Source organism: Falco biarmicus, chromosome 5, assembly GCF_023638135.1.
Source record: "Falco biarmicus isolate bFalBia1 chromosome 5, bFalBia1.pri, whole genome shotgun sequence".
Taxonomy (NCBI): domain Eukaryota; kingdom Metazoa; phylum Chordata; class Aves; order Falconiformes; family Falconidae; genus Falco; species Falco biarmicus.
Genome location: NC_079292.1, coordinates 42,039,151 through 42,054,265, shown reverse-complemented (window position 1 = coordinate 42,054,265; position 15,115 = coordinate 42,039,151).

The window sequence follows — 15,115 nt, the reverse complement described above, 5'->3', positions numbered from 1 at the left end:
TGCTTTGGTGTTTCTGGGACACTTCAACTGGAATCAAGTCATGTGAACTGGCAGAAGCAATTAAGTATAAATTTTCAAATGCCGATTCTTATAAATCCAGCTATTTTCTTTGGCTTGTACCCAGCAATATGTTCATTATCGGTTGTATAGATTTGGCTTAAAAAATCCAGCTTTAATAGTGAGTTTTCAAAATGTTACTGGTTAAGAGGGCTGCTTTTCCCACCACCTTAGCAGGTGTACTGCTTCCCTGCCCTGTATCCTCAGGAGTCTCAACAATCTACATCAGACTTACTCCAAGTGCTGGATGGTCTTTGCAGGGTAGTTGAAAAGCTGGTCATCAGCTTTTCAAATAAGGGATAGGCAGAGGAATACTGTGACTCCATCTAAGTGTCCAGGTTTGATTTCTTTTCCCATGTAAACCTGGGTGTAGCATGCATGGAGGGAAGGAATTGCATCCTGATACAGAGTCAGGAAAAGCTGGAATGCATGCTTGCATTTGAGAGAGGGGATGGCTTCTCATTTTTTCCAGTTCAAGTATTGTTCCAGGGTAGTGGAACTTTACTTTTCCGATTTATTTTTGCAATAAAATGTTTTTGCAATAAAAAGGAAGAAGAGAAAACTCCTTTTCTGATTTATTTTTGTAATAGTTCTTCATTCTCGTGTAAGAGCTGTCCTGCTGATTTTTGCCCTGTTTGTTTGGTTTGGCCTTATCCTATCACTCCATAACTTTTTCAGCTTTATGGTCCTTCCTAATCTCTGTTTAAAAGTTAGCTGAATCCTTGCGTGGCCAGCTGAAAAAAGGTTCATACAGATTTAATTCCCAGGCATCTTCCCTAGCTGTTTAACATGTCCTCTCTACCTGGGCTAAAATGTTATCCTTACATGAAGGCTCACACCCTGCCTTTGATCACAAACTTCTCAAGTGTTTTTTTTTAGTCTAGGACTAGGATAAAATGAGAAACTCGACTGAGGTGAAACCCCCGACATGTAGTTTACAGTATATGTAATCCCTCTGCTGTTTCTGAGATCTGCTGCTGTGCCTTGTGCTCTCTCCTGCCAGAGCTGGAGTCAGTCCTGCTAGCTGCAGTGACGTTTGGAGCAGCTTTTGGAAAACATCCCAATGTTTCTGTAGCTATTCCAGCCATGGATGATTGTACTCTTCCTTCTGAGTGGTCTCAGATGAATCTAGTTATATTCAAGAAAGCATGGCAAAACTCCCTGCATTTCTTTAGTTCCAGATGAATACTCAGAAACCCTGGTCCTTTGCATATCTGTTTCCCAGTCCCGCCAGGCATTAGACCCCTACCTGTATGCCAGTGAGGCTACCATGGGTTTTTGGCAGTGTTTTCCCCAAGAGTGTGGCCATTTCATTGCCTGGAGGTGTTTCTGTCTGAACAGGAGACACTGAGATTGAGCAACCTTCTGTTGTCCCTGCTTTGAGAGGTGAAACAGCTTTGAAAGCATATGTCTTGGTCCCACATCCATGAGACACTTGATGATTAGCCATTTCATAAGATCAACCCAGATTTATAAGTACCACTCAGAAAAAAACTTGATAGAAGGCAATAAATATTATTTTGGATAAATATCCTTGATGATTTTAAGAATCTTCTGTTCTTATTAAATTCAATTTACTTAAAAATTACACTTTGAGAAGCCAGGGTGTTAGAAGATAAGGATAATACACCATGCCATTTGTCCTTTTCCTTCTCTATAATGGCACAAGTTTAAAACACAACCTTAACTTGATTAGCTTTTGTTTCACTGTATTACGGTTTTAACATTATTTAAACATAGTTCGTTATTTAACTGTGCAGAAGATCTTAGTCTTTTACTTAAATGTAAATTGCAAAGTACAATCGCTAAACAAATTGATTGAATACCATTGATTATTCATCAAATAATTGTGGCAAATCATCTAATCAATTATTCATCATCCTCAGAGAAGAATAGATGACATGAAGAATAAATTGTAATTAAGGTAAAACACTATTGGATTCTGTACTGATAATTTCTTTTGAAATTACAATTCTTGCAATTAAATCAAATTGAAATTAAAATGTGAGTAACCTGATTGAGACTGAGTAATGATTGTACAAAAGTGTAATCTGCTAGAGTTTATTCACGTATGGGGACACAGATGACATTCACTGCCTGAAATATTTTCTGGTTTTCCCCATGCTTTACTTCTGTCTAACGCAAGGATGCTGATGTGATTATAGATTTTAGTCTCCTCCATTATTATGTGACCGACACACCAGTTACAAAAAGTAAAACACATTCTTAATAACAGATTAATCATTTAATTCCTGTGCTAGATTTATCTTTAGCCTAATTTGGGGTTTTTTTTTATACTAAGTGCCACCCAGAATCTAGATTCCAAATGAACATGGATAAATTTACATTGCTGTAAGGATTTGATTTTGCACATCTTATGGAGTTTTGATTTTATTAATTGATTTATTATTTCCATGAATACAGGACCTGACCTGTGGACATTTAAATCAATGGAAAATCTCCTTTTGTCTTCAGTCGTGTAACATACCTAAGAAAAAGTATCTCTAGGAAACAATAAAAACATCAACATTACTCTTCATCAAAACCACTGTTAATGAAACAATTTTTCAGTCAATTTGACTCAAGTAAAAGTGAAGTCTGATCTTGAAGCAGTCCCCAACATGTGTCAGTGCTGTCTTGAAATATGCAGCATTTTTTGACTGTCACACTAAAAATGAAAGGAATGAAATGGTCTTCCACCAGAGGAAGTAACCTGGAATGTCAGTAATACAGCAAATTGTGTTTCTTTTCAAATTCAAAAAATATTTCAGAAGAACAGATAAAGTTGGGGGATTTGTTAACACCAGGGATGAGTTGTTCTCTAGAAGTAATCACTATTCAATCTATATAACTGAACGCAGCTATTAGTTGCAAATAATAACCTCACATGACATTGTTTTGATGCTGATAGGATGAGTGCAGTAATACACAGAGTACAAATATTTAGGCAGATTTGAAATTCATGTACTTGGAATATGCTTTCAGTTATGATTAAGAATATGATTTGGATATGAGTTGTCTCACAGGTTTTTAGGTCTTTTTGCCTCAATGACATGCATTGTAACCATCAGTTCAGCAGCCATAAAGGCAAAGGTTGCAGGTAATCTGCACGCACATGAAAAAATATGTTCCTAAATAGCCCTTGTTTTGAAAAATGAAAAGGGGGAACAGAATTAAGTCAGACTTAAACAGCATTTTAGCTAGACCGCTAAAGTGAGGCAGAAATGGTAATGTCATCAGAAGTATTTCTCTTCTCTCTGCTCTCTGCTAGACAAAATGCATGTTATTAGGTCTTTATATGAAGTATCAATAAATGAATTATTTTCAACATTTCTTGAAAGTAATTTTAGAAAATAAATATGAAAAACCCAAAAAAACCCAGAGTAAAAGATACTTAAATTTATATTATTGAAAACATGCAATGAATTTGCTTTCTGTGTTTTAATGCATATCACGTTTTCAGTATTTGATGTTCTTTATTCAAATTATTTGTGTTTTCATGTATTAGGCTGCATGATGTTGATTCTCTTTTCTTATTGGGTAAAGGCACTGTACTGCTAGTGTTTGTATAGACTAATTTAAGATTCTGCTTCCTTTAGCATTTTGAAATGCATTTTCAGAAAGCATTTAAGTTGTACAACTTGGGAACATGGGCATTCATGGAAACATAAAAGCCACGAGTAAATAAATCAAAGGATGTTTTTTAGAGATGGTGAAGAGCCAGAAATCCAACAGAAGGAAAAGGGGATAATGAGTAGCAACATTTCTGAAAAGCAGAAATATTTACAGAATTTGAATTCTTGGTGTTTCCCTCCCCAGTATTTGCCAGATTCAGATATCAAGTATCTTCACTGAAGATGCAACCCGAACAGTTGGTAATTAAGCACTGATCTATTTTTCAGGTTTCTTCTGTTCCATAGAGTGTCACAACACAATTTGCTATAGCCCTGTCAGCTCCCTTTAGCAAAAATCTCTCTCTTGGTCTAGTTAGAGGGGAGTCTTGCCAAATTTTTGTACTTTTTCATTCTCCATCCTGTAAGATTTATTTTATATTAATTGCCTCTGCGAAGTGTCAACAATTAAGTAACATGAGGTACTGGATGTAAAAAGGCATCGTTGCTCCTTTGGAGGTGTCATTTTCTCAGGCACTGCCTATCTATGTGTCAAGGTTGATGTGGAAATATGCCAAGTCACCTATTTGTCAGCTAAATATGCTGTATATTTCTTTGCTTGCATTTTGGGTAGTCAAACATGATATAATGGAAACTCCAGAAAGTCAAAACAGTGGAGTCAGCGAAGCAGGATTTGGCAAACTCACACTGATTTGGCCAGTTTAAGCTAATTGGGAAGAAAATTTCTCCGGGCTGACTGTATTCTTCAGATTATTTTGAGATTCTCCATAATACAATATGGTTTTACTATGTACATTATTTAATCGTGTCAAAGGAGAGCACATAAGCCAATGCACTTAAAACTGGGTACAAAAAATATAGAATCACAACCTTTTGTAAAATCTTCTAGCACATTTCTTTTGCATTTAGAATACAGTATTTTCTTATGTGTGTGTTAGCTGGGATCTTTTCATTCTTCTCATCATACTAATCTGAGAAATTTGCTCTTACAAAGTCCCTATTCTTTCAGCCAGTGGCAAAACTGTATCTTGAAATGTAATCAGTGGGAAATATGTCAGGATTAGTCACTACTCGTCAAATCTATGTCAAATCATGGCAATATCTCACTGACCCCTCGCTCACAATTGATCAAATGTAGCTAATACACACACACAACGTGAAAGCAGATTTTAAAAGGGGGAAAAGAGGGAAGAAATGGCGTTCATTAAGCAAAAGCATTTTCTTTTCTAATCTATATAGTTTTGAAGTTAAGCCTTGACTTAACTGAGGCAGACAATACCAAGTAGGTGAGGGGAGCGCTCTCTTTAGTGAATTTGTATCTGCACTGGTACTTTCTGAAAGGTGTTCTTGGCTTGGAGAATCAATGGAGAGCATGACAGCTGGAAGATGTTCAGGCCCCGATCTACATAGCTGATGGTGAAGAGCATGATTCCCATCTTTTGTACATCAGCCTAGTCACCAGAACTCTAACCTGAGGCTTGGCTACCTTGTTTTTCTTCCATCCACAGCTTAAGCGCTAAAATTCAGATCTTCTACCTTGCAGGGGCATGACCTGAAAACCCTGCTGGACAAACAGGGCACAGGGTGCTGGGCAGGAAAGTAACTGTTCATCTGACCAGGGAGGGTATGAGAAGGAGCAGGGCTGAGGAGGAGTAAGGAAATACAGGTATAAGACAACACAGCTGGAGACCTGGGATTATCTGCCTTCCCAGTGCTGTTTCTTGTTTCACTGGTTATTGTTTAATTCTGCTGTACGAGCATCCCGAAGTGTGAGATGCAGCTCAGAGCCCTGCTCTTGGCTGGGAGCTGCCCGTGCCCCTGGGCAGCACGCTAGCACTGTGGCTTTGGTCGCTCTCCTCAGCATCACGAGTCTCACTCTCCTTCCTGGATGGTGACACAGCTTAGCAGCAGTAAAGAGTTTTGCTCTCCCTTATTCCCTTGTTATTACTCTACTTAGGGAAATTACTTCATCCTAGGCCTGTCACTCAGCCAAGTGCTTTAAACAAGAAGGTATTAAGTAAGTAATGGATGATCACTGCAGGACATATTTAAAATAATGAAAAGTGAGCCACTGAGAGCCAAAGGGGTAACTTAAGTGTCTAAATCCAGATGAGGTTTTGGGTTGTCATTCATTAAATCAATTAGGCGTGTGTCTGGGAGCTGATTAGAAGAGATGTGGGATCTCATTCTTACCTCATTCTATGACATCTCCTATTAGGTCCCCTCCCCTGACATGCCATCCCTGTAGCACCTGCTTGCTCATAGCCTCTGCTGCTGCCTGTGTCACTGTCAGGAGGGGCCCACCAGGATGAGGGCTCTTGTTTAACAGATTCCATTCCAGAAAAGAGAACATCCAAAAATGAGGGGTGTAGTGCTGTGTCCAGAATGTTTTTTGTCAATCTGACTCCTATGAGAAAAACTTACAAGCTCTCTGAAGACTGATTTACGGTTCACAGAAACTGAATGGAAGAGAAACATGCTCCTTTTTTTTGTTCCACAAATAAAAGTGAAATATGAGGTACAGGGTGATATGTAAGTGAATATGTACAAAATGTATATGAAGTAGTGGGTATGTTTGGTGCATTAGTTTAGAGCTGGCAAACCTGGAACAAGCAGTTTCTCTCTTCTCCATTCACAAAAAAATCAAGGGGACAAAGTGCCCTCAGATACTCATCCATAACTCCTCCTGAGGTCAGTGAGAATTGGCTGTGTTGCTCTGGAAGCAGAATTTTGCCAGGAAAACTGAATCTAATAGAAACTATGCCACTGTCTTCACTGCTAGAAATTTGCTGGCCTTGCGTTATTTACTTGCCCCCCCCCCCCCCCCCCCATTCAAATGGAAAAAGTTGACTTTGTGTACAGGTATCTTCAAGATGCTGAATTACTATCAGTGTGAAAATGACCCTTCTTCAATGCAGCAGGCTTTGCAGCAGGCCTTCAATTGCAGAAAGGCAATGCAATTCTACAATGCAGAAGATGTGGTGGAGGGTAAGATAAGGTGCTGGCAAATGAATTCAAGAAGGAGGAGATGAAAAAGTTGAGGTAAATGTTGCAAGAACGTCAAAATCAATCCAATTGTGGGATGTTGTTGGAGGTGTTGCACTTCACTCGGTTCCTTTGACTGATTCCTTGCTTATACATCAACGTGGTGGAAAGCACTGCTCTCTGTGACTCTGCCCCTGAATCTCTGATGCACGTGAGTCTTCATGTCCTGCATGCAAGATCCACATCATAGAGAAGTCCTTTAATAGGACTTCCAGAGTTGAAAAGATGTAAATAACTTAAGTACAATTTCTTTGACAAGTACAGTAATAATGAAAGACGGAAGGCTGCTAATCCAGTCTTTAGGACCAAGAAAATATATGAAGAATGACCTCCAAGCTAAAAAGGATAACCAGAGCCTACTGAGTTTCTCACCGCTGTCCTGTCTTGTTCTATTGCTGCTCCACTCAGCAGTAGCAAACTTCTTAACTGTTACTCCTATTCCATAGACAACCTGTTTCTCCGTTTTCTCTTCGTGCCATTTTTCAGGCAGCTTTCTCTAGATTGCTAGGTTTCCGAACTCTGCTGAGTGTTTCATTCTGATTTCATGTAGGACGTCCATATTCTTTCCTCTGAATCTTATGGAGACCTCAACTGCCCTGATGTTCTTTATAATTTCCCAGGTTTAAAGTATAGGATGGACCACTGCAATTTCTGATGCAGCAACAGTCTTTCACAGCTATTCCGTCTTCAGCCTTACTCAATAGGCTGGACCTACTTTTAAAGATACTGTCGTGTGGAAGTATTAATTGTGGTTCATAACATAGACTTGGTAGGATTTATACTCATAAACTGGTAACCAATCTTCCTTTTTCTTACCTATGCAATGCTGTAGCATCAGAAAGTCAGTGAAAAAAAACCTGCCACAGAAAGCCACAGAACAGAAACAGATGAGCTGCGTGCATAGGAAAATGTGAAAAGTCTATCCCATGTTAAGTTCAAACTCAAAGCCCACATTCACCTCAAAACTGAATTTCCTTGAGGTATATGATCTTTCATATGAACCTTTGGGTTTGTCTTGACTCATAACACCCATATCATCCTGTGCAGTTTTCATTCAAGGAATTTGATCCATGCCATATGCCTAAATGTGGGGGGTGGGGGTGGGGGAATGCGTTGTTTTCATTTAGATATCCTCATTTTCTCACTGGTGCTGGGGTAACTGGTCATAACTGAATAGTATAACCACAATTTATACTAAGAACTACAGTAATCTGTCTCAGAAACCAAGGCCACACTTCAGGCTTGCCTCTCGTGTGAATGACTGATAAGCTGATTTTACTACTTGAGTATTGAACTGTGAGCATAACTGATAGCTGCATGGTTAAGTACAGCTTGGTCACTAAAAGTAATGAGAAACAGCAGTAAAGTGGATATTTTATGAAAGGGAGTGCCAGGGAATTTCTAGTTGAAGAGATAAAAGAAGTCACTGGAAAGCAGCTCTAGGTATCTCCTGCTAGGGTGATTGAGTATGGCCAGCCTGACTTGGGCTGCCCAGGACAGGTGGGAAGAAATAGCGTCACCCCATTTTAAGACTTCTTGGTAGTAAAAGCGTGTCCAAGAGAGGCTGAGGTCCCAGTGAGGTAAGAGGTCGCAGCCCTTGCATGCTTTGCAGTCCTGGCTACCTGCTGCTGCCATGTCCCCAGCAGCTGTGGGATATCCAGCAGGGCTGCTGGGGGCAGCCCACAGGACTCCTTCCCCCTTGTGCATGAACCAGACATTTTCTGTAGGAATGTGGAAGAGGGAGAACCCCATATTAACCCCAGGGGAGGGAAGAAGAAGAGGGGATCAGGAAAAGACCCAGCAGTCCAGAAAGACTGTGGGCTGTGCTGCCCCATCCTTGCTCTTCTCATCCTGCTGTCTCAGAAGAAGGCATCTGCTAGAGCCTCCATCCTTCTTCAGGACAAGGAGGAGGGGAGGGGGCTGAGCCCTCCCTGGACTGACCCCATCAGATATGGAGCCTCCAGTGCTGCAGAAGGAGCAGGGGTGATGCTAGGTCAAGAAACAGATGTGAGGCTAGGGGCTGAACTGATCTATAGCTGGAGAGCGTGTGCTTGCTTTTGCTCTCTGGGGTGAGCTGCTTGCAGAGTTTAATTGTAGATGTGGGGATGAGCATCAGTGAATTGATAGGAAACTGAGGGAGACATAACACCCAAACTAAGCAACTGTGAACTGACCACGGGTGGGGCTCCCAAGTGAAGGTCTTCTAAACAACTTCCAAAAGTATTTATCAGTATTTTGAGTCTGGCAGCACTGTAAATACTGTATGGATATCTGGCAAAGGAAGATATGATGTAAAAATACGATCTAAACTTTCTAATGAAAAATGAAGGAGCCAGAAAGAAGCATCTCAGGATCTGGGACCTCATCACATACTGGTCTGGGGTAGGAGTCATGACTTTTAAGTGCTAGAGGTTGGCAGGAGTAGGCAAATATTGATTCAAAGTTCCAGGGTGTAATGTGGCAGGCAAATGGTCCTTTGAGATCACTAAAATACGTCCTGGGGTAAGGAGCACATGCTATAGCTTTTGGAGAGTGAGAACATCCGCTAATTGTGCTTCCCTTAGGTTCCTGTAGGAATAGTTTTGGTTTGGTGGTTGTTTTTTTTTTTTTTCCTCAGCTGGTTTCTATAGGCAGGCCAGGCATTTTAAATTCTCTGTACAACCATAATGCATTGGTAGTTCTGGGAGATATCATTGAAGACACTTTTTTTTCCTGGTACTTGAGTTAGACTCAATAATAATAAACATTATTTTCTTACACTGGAAAAAAAAATTAAATCCTTTGATATAAGATGTATCTTACATAGTTTTTGAAATCACAAGGTTTGGGAGAGGAAGCTTGGTTGGAAGACATTCAGCTGAGAAATAATGTCTACAATAAATTTTATTTTCAATTTTTCTCAATTTCTCCCTCTTTTCCAACACACAGCTTTGATAAGAAAGGATAAGACACATAATTACCCATTTTCTCTCCCTCTTCTTACATTTATACTTATAAAAGCAGTACATTTTGGAAAGCCTGCAATGTGGGAAAATAATAAAACATTATGTCTGTTTAGCCAGAAAAAGACTATATTAAAAATCTCTGAATGCTCAGATGAATTCTCAGCCTGATCTAAAACAGAAGAGAGGGGAAAAAAAAATCACCAGAGTTTCATAAATTCTAGGTACAGCTTTGACAGAAAATGTGGTATAGGGGCCAGATCATGTGCTTTGCATCACAGAGTCAGCATTTTCTGGCCATAGTAGGGGCATTATCTGTTCCTAGAGTGAAAGGGGTGTGCCTGGGCTGCTCTTCTGGGGAGCTGATCCCCTGCCTGCTCTTCTGATTGCTTGCGGCTTAAGTAAACCTGGAAGAACATTTTCACAATTAAAAATTGTGCTGTTAAAAAACCAGGAGTATTCCCCTTCTGTATTTTGCCCAGCTCTAGCTGTTACTAGCTGGTGTCAGACTAAGCCTGCTGGGTGTGTGGTCTGCAAACGTGGCCAAGGATCTGGCCTGGCACGTCTGACTCTGGTCTGAGTTACACCGGCATATGCAGAGCAGGACCAAATCCACTAGCAGAGCTGCAGTAAAGCCGGAACAGACTGCTCTGTGCCAGAGCTTTAAATAGCAGGAGGTTAGAGCAATGTGGAGAAATAGCTGTCTCTGACTGCTTGTCCCCACCTGTGGTATGACCAAGAGTAGATATAGCTCCCTGGGCAGAGCTGCCCTGAGCTCCTGCTCCTGCAGCGTGGGACACAGCTGTCTTTGTCGGTGGGTCATGGTGCTGCAGTTACAAGAGCATCCTCTGTTAAAAGGAGTAATTTCCTCTCTGTTTTGGCTCCTGGGGCTCTTAAGAGTTAATGTCCTGGAATTAGATCAGTTCAAAAAGAACTTGATTGATGAGGGACTTGCACCTTTATGACCCAAAACCAAACCAGGGTTTGGTCTTTGGTCCAATGCTGCATTTGTTATGGAAGATTTTTAGTTCTCAGATTTGATGTCTCTCTATGCTCTTCAGCTAATATAAGGCAGTTCTAAAGCACAGTAGTGTAGTGGCAAGTTTATGGTCCCGAGCAACCTGAAAATAAGAGCTATATGTTGCAGTAAAATGTCAGCATGAAATGTTCTTTTTTTTGATAAGGCTATAGATTTTTTGTGTTTAACATCTAAGTAAGATATATGATCCTAATAGATGCAAAGTATAAACTCTTAACAGTTTCGTATTAGCTAGAAAGTATGCAAAAAAGAAAGGCGGTACAGAATGTCCATTGAGTACAATGGAAAATCCTCACGATAAATCAATTCCCAGATTTCTTCCTTACTGCTGTTAAAAGCATGTGGTTTAAAAGACCAAACTCCCCAAAACCCAGTTGGGAAAAAGCCTATTAAACTAGGTGGGGAGAACTGAAATCAATCTCCTCAATTAATCCTCTGTTCGGACTCCTTTTAAAGCTTTAGCACATGTTATTTTTCTTTAACGGGGGATTTAGTGCTTGAGCAAATGTTCCCACATATCAGCAAATGTAAAGTCACTTCTTCATTTTTTCCATAGCCTTTCCTGATTAATGAGGAAAAATATTTTTATTTTGAATAAAGGTCTATTACTTCCTGATAATTTTCATGCTTGAACCTGATCTCTGGTAAACTAATATAAATCAGGAGCAACTTGGTTGAAACTGGTGTAGTAAGATTAGCATGGGAGCAGAGCTGTACCCATAACAGTCTTGCAATAGATCTCTCTCCTTTCCTAAATTTCTGCAAAAGTATGCAAGCCAACAGTATGAATCAAGCATAATTAAGAGCAGAATTTAGCCTGAAAGTTTGCATGTAAGATGACACGCATTGCTGTGGTGGCGGACTGATGTCACACACAGACAAGTTTTTACTTTCTTCCTGCACCAATAAGGAGATCCTTGAGTTCTGAAAAAGAAAGCAATTATTCAGGAGTAAACATCGAAATGAACAATGTGGTGAATACTCTGTATTACTGAGCAATTAAATTGCCGTTTATATTACTGGTGCTTTTTGAACCTTTGCTCCAATACAAAACTCTTTCTTCAAGAAAAGTAACATGAAAGACAAAGATGCAGCAAAGAAAATGCATTAACTTTTGCAATGGTTGCATGTGTTTTCTTGCTATTTAAAAGTAATGTTTATCTAATAAATAGTATTTCAGTGTTAAACAGTAACTCTCTGTCCCATTTTGAAAGTCAGAGCGTCCTCCAGGAGTTGCTATGATGCCTTTGAAAGCAGTTTTTCTCTAATGAAAAGACATACTATGTCACTGGAGCAGAGTCCCAAGGAACGCTGCCCACCAGTTTCTGCCTGTGGGTAATCTGGCCTCAAACACAACCCCGTGTCAATCTTTCTCTCTTGCTTGCTTTCTTCCTGGTCTGGAGTAAACTAAGCAGTACCTTGGAAAGAAAGTTTATCAAGACAATACCACAGTCCAAAGTCAAGCCTTTAAGTACTGCATGAATAGGTTTTAAAAAAAGAAATGGGTTTCTATTGCTTTTTCTGTGGGGAAAACAGTAGAAATGATTTCGCAGACTTTCAGGTCCTGTCTGCTGAAGTACAGTGCAATATTGATTTCTTTAAGTCTGCTTACTTGCTTGAAACTATGTATGCACTTAAGCATGTTGTTGAATTAATGCTGTACATGGTATCAACCACCCCACCCCACAGAAAACAACCCTAAAGTAAAATGAAATTACTATTCTGCAACTGTGAAGTTTAAAAACAAGCTTCTCTTCTAATTTTTAAACAGAGGAAATTAAATTCATACTTTCCAGTACAGTTAATCCTGAGCTGTTTGACATATTTGAACATTAGCCATTTGCACTGGGGTATAAACTGAGTGTGGCTTTCAGAAATGCACTATTCCTGTAGACTGTTGATCCAAATTGACTGTCAAAAGTTATCTGAAGAATTTCAGCAGCTAACCTGTTTTATCATGGCCACCAGCTGCTAAAAACTGTAGATGGTGATGAGAGCTTATGTGAGAAAGGAGTATGGAGACAAGTTAAGTGACAGGAGGGTAGAGGAGCTCTGTGAGCTCTTCAGGTCTTTGCATCTCATTTCTTACTCATTAAAGAGAAATTGTCGCTGAGCGATACCTACTGAGTTGGGCCCTTAGGGTGGAGACATTCAGAAAGAACAAGGAAATTATAAGCTATGATATTTATTTCAAGCAAATAAAATGAAGTGTTATACTTGTGTTAAACTGTTCATAATCCAGAAACAATAAGGATAAAGCTGATTAAGCTGTGGTGAGTCTACCTGAAGGGAAGCTGCAGTGAGATGAGTGTCCATCTCTTCTCCCAGATAACAAGTGATAGGACAAGAGGAAAGGGCCTCAAGTTGCACCAGGGGGGTTTAGGTTGGATATTAGGAAAAATGTCTTCACCTAAAGGGTTGTCAAGCATTGGCACAGGCTGCCCAGGAAAGTGATTTGAGTCACCGTCCCTGGAGGTATTTAAAAGCTGTGTAGGTGTGGTGCTTAGGGACATGGTTTAGTGGTGGACTTGGCAGTGCTCGGTTAACTGTTGGACTTGATAACCTTAAAGGTTTTTTCCAACCAGTTCTATGATTCTATGACTTTAGTACAGAAAACCATGTTTAAGGTAGCCAGTGAACCCCCTACATAACTACTGGAGAGAAAGAAACATTAAAGTAAGAACTAACTGGCCTTCATTAGCTGAGATGCCTATTTCTTTCTGTTAACGGTAAAGGGAACATTGATAACCAAGTCAGATATGTTTCATTAGGTAAGCCCTGTTCTCTTAGTTTCTAACTGTGGATTATTCAAGAGGAGAATAAAGGAGTTAACTTTTCTAGATTCCTCAGCAGATTTTGATTTGAGGTTCCCAAGTCCCTTCAGTTTGCAAGACTTGTATAAAAGGTCAGCTTCAGTGCTCACAACATGATTTTTATTACTAGAAAAAGATAATCACTTAGGGTAACAAAAGAGTACCAAAAAAATTCCAGCTGTTCCCTTCTTCCATTGCCTCACTCTTTTCCCAGGCTGCGTTTTTTATTGTCTTGAACAGGACCAAAAAGAGCACGAGAATTAATTAAGACAATGAACAAGCACTTTGCTGAGCAAGTCGGAGATGTGGCTGAATGTTAACATACATTTTCTGTCACCACTGTTTCTCTTACTCCTTGTCCACTCCAAGCAAGGGGAATGCAACTGGATTATCATGGCAATTTTGAAATAAGTTTTCTGATTTATATGATTACAGCACTGCTCCTTTGCATTGTAAAATTCCTGTAGAAATGTGGACAAAATGGGTACTTAGTGGCAGCAATGATGGTGTACTTGCATCTATTATATCAAATCAAAAAGTCCTAGAGATAATGGTGGCCTGAGCTTTAATTTTATTTTAGTTTCACACAAAGGAGGGGACGGAGCATGGGAATGGGACGGAGGAATTCCTGAGACCTGAACTTTTTTTGGATTCTGAGTCTGTGGCCTTAGGCTAGTCTGGCCTTTCACTACTTCAGTGACTGACACCCTATAAATACACAAATAATAGATAGGAATGACTTAGGTCTGGATTTCATCCTGGCCTCAGAAGGCATGAACCCAGGAGCTGCAGACAGTAGTCTCCTGAAAATCTGCCTTATGGCCTGTCAGCCACAGGACCGAGTGCTGCAGTCACTTCCTATCTTATTCCTAAAATACCTGTGAAGCAAGGCCTTAGAAGTGGTACATCGTCCCTCTGCCCACCTTTCCTCATCAATAGAACAGGGCGAATAGGAACAGTTTTCTTTTACCTGTGCTTGTTTACTGTCAAGATTTAAATCAATGACAGAGTAATCACTAAGCTACTATTTTCGAAAGTTCTCTGAAATCAGAAATGCCAGTGTGCAAGTGACCAACAGAACACCACATGCCAGATTGTGAACATCTTCCATTGGTGAACAGATGCTCACACAGGGGGTTACACTGAAGTCAGCAGAGGTTCATACAACTGTTGGCTGTTGTGAGTAAGTGGACCACAGTCTGGGCCTACTACTGATGTTAAAGCAACTTTAGTGATGACAGATGTTTAATCAGTACAAAAGAATTGTGAGATTTTTAAAAAAGAAAAGAGCTATTTAATGACAGATAAAATTGTGAAAGAAGTGAAGGAGTGATGTAGGGAAAAAGTGATTACTTAAGATATCTAATAAACCATTGCAAGAGGTTTTGCTATAATTATATAGCAGGTTTAATAATACATAAACTCTGACATTCTGTTGGAATTAATTGCTGTAAAGCATCGGTGTGGATTTCTCCCTCCCTCCCTGGCTGGTGTTTGTAATTCAGAAGAATGAAAGGAGCCTGATTACTAATTGGGAAGAGTTCAATAGGTTACATTTTCTGATGGAGTTGTGCTTCCACAAACTCT